Consider the following 8,847-nt stretch of genomic DNA (forward strand, 5'->3'; position numbering starts at 1 on the left):
ATACCCTCTTCCTTGCTACAGTAGTAATTTCTTAATATATATATTTAGGTACACCATGATACAAGTGGGATTTTATTATTGAGTATTTTTTATTATGTAGTATGTACATGTATAAACAAGCACAACTTCTATTACATGTATACATGCACTATATATTTTCAATATCGACATTTAAATGAGCAATTTAACTTCCTTCGCCTCGATTGAGTAATGTTGAAGTTGTTCGTAGTAATTTCTTATTTCAACAGGCAGCAATGGCAGTATTTATCATGGCTATCTTTTAATGTATTAATACGTGTTCAATTCAGATTTGACAAACAATATTTCAATCCACTATATTATTATATCAGTGGCGGATCCAGAGGGGGTTACGATGGTTGCAATCCCCCTTTGAATTCGCTAAAAAAAAAAAAGACAGAGAGAAGAGAGTCTACAGTATTTGTTGTATTTTTTACTCTAGAAAAGTAGTCGCCCGCGTTTCGCAGTGGTTAGAGCGTTCGATCTAGAGTTGCGGAGTAAGGAGTTGATCCTTATGTCTTGGGTTCGAATCCCACTGTGGGACTTGGAGACGTCCTTCGGATGAGACCGTATGAACCTAGGTCCCGTGTCGCAGTAGATGCTGGCACGAAAAAGATCCCTCACTGCTCAATGGCCCTAATTGCCGAGTATAGGTCAAAATTTGCAGCTCTCCAACGGCAAGTGGTGGGCGTCTCCTTATGAGTGAAAAATTCTCGAGAGGGACGTTAAACAATAAATAAACAAAACAAATAAACTGTAGACATGGTAGAAAAGCTTTATAGTAATGTATAAAGAAAAATATGTTGTAAAAGATGGAAACCCCCCCCCCCCCCCAATTTAGAATTTTCTGGTTCGAAGATTTTCTTTCCTTTTTGTTTTGGCAAAAATTTTAAGGCAATGAAATGATAAAAACCAGCATACAGAATATTTTACCACTCTTACAAAAATTATTTAATCTAAGCTTGTCCTCTGGAAAATATCCAAAAGAATAGAAAACTGGTTTGCTTAAACCAATTAATAAAAAATGAGAATCCAATTGAAATCAATATGAAACAAGTGTGAATTGATAAAGATGGAGACATCTTAAAGTAAATAATCCATATTTCATATTATTAAATTGACAATGTACAAATCCTATACAAAGCCGTAGAATTTACACTTGTACAGTGGCATTCTACATACACAGGCAGGGCCCCTCGTAAATCCCAAAATTTATACGAATTTTTAAATACGTTACTAGTATCCCTACTATTTTGAAAAGTGCTGGGAGTTGGTTGTGCATTGTTGCTTTATTTTGTAAATTAACATTATTTTAATGCGTTGTACTTTTTTGCAATTCAGAATCTAAATTTTACACAGTTCCCGAGCATGAGAAACTTGCTCCCAGCACTTTTCATATTAAGGAATTTGTTACAAAGAAATCAGAATCAATTTCCGAGCAGAAAGATACCCGTATATTCTTGAATTTTTACGATATTCGTAGCTGAATATGTATTTTCTAATATCTGACTTTAACCTGTCAACAAACAAACACTTAAAGCTTGCCGAACTCAACAAGACCTGATATACATAAAAGCAGACAACAGTATTCATTCATCAAAAATTAATCTGTTTAATTATTTTAATTGCATCAATTTTTAGGAAATATTTTACGTATTATTTCCTATGAACGTCCTTATCGGACCTTAGCAATGACATAAATATAACGTGACGTACAAATATAGAAAGAGACTTGTAATAATGAAAGACGAATATTATTCATTTAGAAATGTTTGGCCAGTAGAAAGAACATAATGTTTCAATAACTATCAAACGAAAAATAAAATTTATTATTATACCTCATTATAATTATTCTACACAACGCGTTATCTGATTGGTTCTAGATTATCACGTGATCGGGCCATAAAACTTCATATTTCACGGTCGTCGGCATCCTTTTCATCATATTCCACCTCTTCGGATACCTAGTGCATTTTCCCGCAATAGTTATCGTTCGTTGAAAGTAAATTCCCGAGAGTAGTAGACGTCACAATAGCCTGGTTTACGTCACAAAATTGATGATTAGTGATGTGTCAAAGGGTTTCAGTAACTTTACGTTAAAAATGAAAGTGAATTTGAGAGCGGTGCCGAATTTGAAAGTTTATGTTTATTTCAAAGTTTTTGCTTGTTTCGGTATAATAAACAATGCATTGCATGAATGTTCGGGAAACATGAAGATTTATTCAGCCAAGAAATATCATATTCCCCTCGGGCGAAGCCCTCGGGGAATATGATATTTCTTGGCTGAATAAATCTTCATATTTCCCTCACTATCATGCAATAAATGTATATTATGAAACGTTTTGCGTGCACAGTGCATGAAATTAATGTAAATACAAATCATCAACAGACAAGTTTTTTTTTAAAGAAAAAAATTGCAGAGCTGAATAATACTTGGGTTGTTAAATTAAATACTTGTATCACAGAACAGTATAATTTTAAATTTCAAATTACTAATGTTAACCATTCTAAAATTTCTATTTTCTATAGTGATAACATTGATATTTTGATTTACTATAGACACTATAGTGACAACTTTGAAATGTTTGATTTACTATACATGTAGTGATAACTTTGAAACTTTGCTATAGTATTTTTTGTTTGGGTATTCTCGAGTAGGCAGATATAAGAATCACTCACTGAATTCGTTCATTAAACAATTTGTGAATTGTAAAAATATATATGTAAATCAAGTTGCCACTATTATCATCATCTAAACTCTATAGATCAGAGCAATATGTGCTGCAAGGGTCAGCACACATTGTCGTCAAAGACAATTTGTGCAGTGTATTTTTTTCCTCTGGCTAAATGTACCGCCACACCCCCGCTTTAACACCCAAACTAAGGCTATGAATTTAACTATTTATGAACAGGCACTTATATAAAAAAGTAGTGTGTGCTGAATATTGAGGAGGAAAGTTGATTGTTAAAGAATTTATGCATTTCACTGTATGACCAGTGGAGCATTTCACTGTATGACCAGTGGAGCTCCACTCTAACAGAACTTAAAACTCATAGGCTATTAAATTCACAATTTAGGAAGAGACACCCATCAGAACCATGTACTTGATTTCGTTGCTAAACAAGATGTGTTTGTGAAACACTGAGGCCCCCGTATGGCAGCTTCTGGCGAAGGTTAATGCAAGTCAAAGTCCAGGTCAAGAGAACAAAAATGTTGGTACCCAAAGAAAGGTCTTACCTGTGAAATATGAAAGCCCTAGCACCAACCGTGGAAAAAGTATGACGAAGGTTAAAGTTTTTTTTAAAGTAAAATGGCAAGGTCAAGTGGTGCCCACAAGTAGGTCAAACTCCAAGGTCAAAGTCAAACTGTCAAAGTTGTCGGTATCTAAAGTAAGGTCTTGTCACAAGGAATGCAAATGTGAAGTATGAATGCCCAAACACCAACAGTTCAAAAGTTATGGCCAAAGTTAAAGTTTCTCAAAAGTAGGTCAAACGTCAAGGTCAAAGGGTCAAAGTTGTTGGTATCCTAAGGAAGGTCTTGTTACAAGGAATACACACGTGAAATGTGATAGCCCTAGCACAAACTATTTAAAAGTTATGGCCAAGGTTAAAGTTTTTTCAACAGTAGGTCAAACGTCAAGGTCAAAGTTACTGGTGTCCAAAGGAATGTCTTGTCACAAGAAATACACATGTGAAGTATGAAAATCCTAGCATTAACTGTTTAAAAGTTATGGCCAAGGTTAAAATGTTTAAAATTAAAGTAGGTCAATCTCCAAGGTCAAAGGGTCAAAGTTGTTGGTGTCCTTAGAAAGGTCTTGTCACAAGGAATACACACGTGGAATATGAAAGCCTTAGCACAAACTGTTTAAAAGTTATGGCCAAGGTTTAAATTTTTTCAACAGTAGGTCGAACTCCAAGGTCAAGGTCAAAGGGTCACAGTTGTTGGTGTCCAAAGGAAGGTCTTGTCACAAGGAATACACATGTGAAGTTTGAAAGCCCAAGTACCAAATGTTCACGTTATGTCTAAGGTTAAAGTCTCATAAAATTTTGCAAAAGAGGGTCAAACTCCAAGGTCAAGGTCAAATATGATGGTACCTAAAGAAAGGTCTTCTCACAAGGAATACACATGTGAAATATGAAAGCCATAGCTTCAACCAATCAAAAGTTATGGGCATGGTTAAAGTTTTTTCGGACAAACAGACAGACAGACGGACGGACAGGGCAAAAACTATATGTCCCCGAATCTTCGGTTACGGGGGCATAAAAATCAGGAGCGGAAAAGCCAAGTTTAAAAGAATTATTGCATTTTTACTATATGACGAATAGATTCCTATCCTTTCATCAGAACAATTGACCCTGGGGCCATGAAGTTTCTGGAAGAAGTACCCTTGCTTTTCATACCCATACACTAATTTGTTTTCTAAAAATACAAAGGTGAGGGAAGAATTTAAAGAATTTGCTTTCTCTTTATGATCAACAGAACCCCCTAAATCAAAACTGACTCTGGACTATGAATTTCAATTCTTATAATCATACAAATAGTTTGATTACTTAATGTCCAGAATAAAAAAGAATTTTTGAAGACTGTACCTATTTTGATGTTTCTGGCCCAACCCGCTGTCCCCCTAATTCCGGAAGGGAAGCGAAATATGTTTCATAATTAACGAAAGGCACACGAAAAAAGAAAACTGATCACCTGAGTGATTCTGATAGTTTAATAATATAGAATAAAAATAAAATACAAATTATTTAGTAAAAACTGCTAACTACGAAGTAGGAAAATAATTTGCAATTTATGGCTTTCAAAAGGGCAAAAAAGGAAACAAAAATGTCAATCAAGAACCGGGAAAATAAATAACATAATCTCCTCTTTCTATTGATCCTATTTCCTTCACAATAAATTGGCAAAGGTGTGATTTATAGTTAAACAGTCTCGTTAGGATTATTCCAATCACCGATTGGTCAAATCTATGACAAGCACCAAATGTTCTCTTCCAAAAGGGACATGTGAGAAAAGAACTTGAATTCTTAAAATCCATACAGCCGTACTGAAGAGCACAAGATGTCCATGGCCTCATTACCGCAGTGAGAGTAAATTCCGACCGCACAAAAGTCATCCAGGTTGCTTCCAACTCCGGGTAATCGAACAAGCACATTTCTTCCCGAAGTGCATTGAATGTTCGTTCATTTGTTCGCACTGCAATGGAGCCCCAACCAGGGATGACTTGGACTCCGATGTTTCTTGCACCCTGAAAAAGTTTGTCAAGGGGACTTCCATTAAATCGAACTGAAGCATCGGTCCACATCACGAAATCGAATTCTCGTAACAGAAGTTGTATTATAAGTGGCTTCCAACCATATCCTTTTAAATTTCCAATATGATCCGGGAAAATATGGAATGGAAACTGCCTTACCTCACACTTGCAGTATTTTTTCGTCAGTTTTAACTGTAAAGCAGTCAATCCCAAATCAAACAAAATTAATTTCATATCTGGGTAAATATGTAGAAGATTTTTGTGATAATCCCGAATTAATCCTTGCATCTCATAATAGTAGTTAGATGACACAGCAGTAACCATTACTGGGTAGGGTGAATTCAATTTTTTGGTCAGATTTTTTATTCCAGCGTCATCTAAGTTTAATATTTCTAAGTACTTTTTCGGGAAAGTGAAAGAGTAGTTTAAAACTTTGTAAAGATTATCCTTAAATGAAGGATAGAATTCCTCGCAAACGCCGACACTGGTGTTCTGTCTAACAAAATGGCTTTTTCCAAGTCTTTCTTAAGAGCATTTTGAAACAAATTATTCATGTCCTGTACCCAGTCCGAATCGGTTGAAGTTTTCTGTGTGTTGTTACTTTTTTTGTATTTGGATGATGGATAGCCTTCTTTACGCATCAAGCGTGTATTTAAATCAATCACACTAAAACCTCTGTCATATTTTAAAATCAAATCAGAGAAGATAGCAGCCATTACAAAGCAAATGAATGCACATATTATTGTTAATTTTTTTCTTCGCCATGCTAGGGACATCTTTAAAATGTTGTCCAAGCTCTCTGTTGCAGATGAAAACAAATTCTCCCTTTTAATTCTTACCGTAGATACAGGTATAAACTAGAAAAGAAAGAAACAGGTGGATCAGATATTATACTCTACTTATCTTACCAGCATCAGCTATATCATACATATATCACACAAGACACAGCTGGACTCTGTCCGATTTAAATCCCGCGTGGTTTTTTGTTTTTTTTTTTGGGGGGGGAGGGGTGGTGACAGAAATTCCAAGTATCGTTAGTTCCTAGTGTCAGTTAATGACGGTCTAATAGCAAGAAGAAATGCATCAAATTATCCTTTGTTCAAAACTCCACATTTACTGTAGGAGCAGAAGTATATAAACTTCACACTGTAAAGAAGAAAAAACCTGCCTTTCACTCGTATGCAAGAGCCTAACATTTCACACAAAATATTGTATTCAGAAACTTATGTATGCATTGATTAATACACAACCTTTTAACAGTTTAAGTAAAATATAAAGACCTTGAACGCATTACTTTTACTACACATATTTGAGGTTGGACAACAACTTATCAGTTTCTCGATACCTTATGTACTTCGGCTTCGTTGCCATAATGCTGCAATCTATAAGAGGAAATATGCACATTTATTGATAAAGAACTACGCACGCTAACTCTCGATTCCCGCCTACATTTTACACCCATTTAATTCAATACTAATGGCAATTTGGCCATAAAATCTTTGTTGAATACAAAGAAGAGTTTAATGGTAATTGATTAATAATTTTAATACCAGTGTTAAATAGTTAATTACTCTTAATTCAAGCTCTTTTTATAAGGGGGTAGACGATGTTTTCCTTTGAAATTGGGCTTGAAAGCATCAGCATATTTGAAAATATTCTTGGATATGGATAAATGTTCCTTAAATCTTTTCTTATGTTTTACGTAGATAAAATTAAACATATGTAATTGATAAAATACAACGTTTAAGTTCTAAGCCCCTTCGAAATTGGTGAAAAATTGAGCATATTTGTCATTTTTTGTCTGTAAACATATGCCCCCCCCTCCCCCCCCCCCCCCCCCCCGTGAACATGAGACACAAAAAGGTTTGGTATGCATTTGTGAAATAGCAATCCATATTACCTGTTAAAAGGAATTTTTCTTTCACCGGGGGGGGGGGGGGGGAGATTTTAAAATAATTTCCGTTTTCCGTTGATTTCTATATCGAAAAACACAAGTTTTATCAAAATTATAGAATTGTCACTCTTTCTTTTTCCAAATAAGTAATGGTTTATGAAAATTCATATAAATATCTATAAAATATGAAAAATCATTCAAATGTGTTAACTTTTGAGAATTGACGTGGAGGTAGGCGGGAGAACAATACTATCGTTCGCAGTTCTGTATTAGCATTACTTATCAGTAGTCTTTCAATACATGAAATTTAATATAATCTTTATTTATGGTGTTTCAGTTGATATTCCATTACTTCCACGACCTTTCACATCGAAGTTGTTTTTTAAATCATGCAATGCGATGATTGATCGCCTTGTTTTGTTTTCCTTAACATCGGGTTCGATGCGATGACTCTAGATATTTCTATCAAGACTATGATTGGGGACAACTTTTGTCTTAATCATTCAAGTGTCATTTAATAAACTTTTATGAGGTCTTGATTAAATAATTCACTACTAACGTTTTATCAAATATTAAACGATTTCTAGTTTTCATTTTCATTAAATACTGTTAAAACATGGGTTTCTCTACCATGGCGCTCTAGACATTTCTATTCACTGAAGACTAAGGTCGGGGATTGACAAGAACTATTTCTACATTTTGTTGTCCAATCAGTAGTCATCACCTACTTAAATCATGTTTTGATTGAATAATTCACTACTGACGTTATATCAAATATAGACAATTGTTTATTATCAACTGCCAGTAACTCAGATCCGCCAACCGTCTGTATATCAACAAGAGGCCCATGGGCTACATCGATCACTTGAGAACATTGGCGAAGCAGAAATCAGTTCGGTATTAAAAAGTTTTTTTTTTTGGGGGGGGGGGTTGTTAGATTTACACTACCTCAGGATGCTTCAATATCAATATTACTTGGAAAGATTACGACAGCTCTGTCTGAGGGTAAATCACACAGTACTTAAATTATCTCTTATCTATAGGGGGCGACTGGGTAAGGTACTTCTTGAACCATGTTTCTCCCCTAGGTTCCTGTTGATAGATAAGAACCTGTTGTCTCCATCTTCTTAAGATTTATTATACTCAGGACTTACCGTCAATTCCCTACGATACTTGCCACGATGCTTATAATTTTTATTTCGCTCTTACCATTAACTTCTTTATTCCTGATTCAATGTTCAACTTCTTCAGCTAGCTTCTAAATGCCTGACTTTCCCAAACATGTGCCCTATTACTACTTTGGCTAGTCCATTCCTAGGGTTGTCAAGTCATCCACTTTTTGAGGTCTTCAATGTGTTTTACGCAAATGCCCCTTGACCATTACACCTATATATTCCTATGTAAAACTTTGACCAAATGTTGTTGGTCATGATTTGAATAAACTTGAATCTACACTACCTGAGGGTACATTTATATTAATATGACTAATAATGGTTTCGCTGTTCTGAAAAAAAGAAGAAGAGATATTCCCATTAAATTCCTATAGTACATTTTGACCCCCTGTTGTGGCCCTGTCCTACCCCTAGGGGTCCTGATTGGAACAAACGTGAATCAACACAACCTGAGGATACTTATATAATAATATGACTAATCACGGCTTTGCTGTTTTCGAGAAGAGGA

At 35.1% G+C, this 8,847-nt stretch overlaps 1 pseudogene; it reads right to left on the reverse strand.

Annotated features, from left to right (window-relative positions):
• Window positions 1–4,853: 4,853 nt before the first annotated feature.
• On the reverse strand, window positions 4,854–6,049 carry LOC133199100 (uncharacterized; annotated as a pseudogene).
• Between the last annotated feature and the right edge of the window lie 2,798 nt (window positions 6,050–8,847).

The sequence above is a fragment of the Saccostrea echinata genome, unplaced genomic scaffold (assembly GCF_033153115.1).
Source record: "Saccostrea echinata isolate AGI-Se365-2 ecotype Australia unplaced genomic scaffold, CSIRO_AGI_Sech_v1 ptg000033l, whole genome shotgun sequence".
Lineage (NCBI taxonomy): Eukaryota > Metazoa > Mollusca > Bivalvia > Ostreida > Ostreidae > Saccostrea > Saccostrea echinata.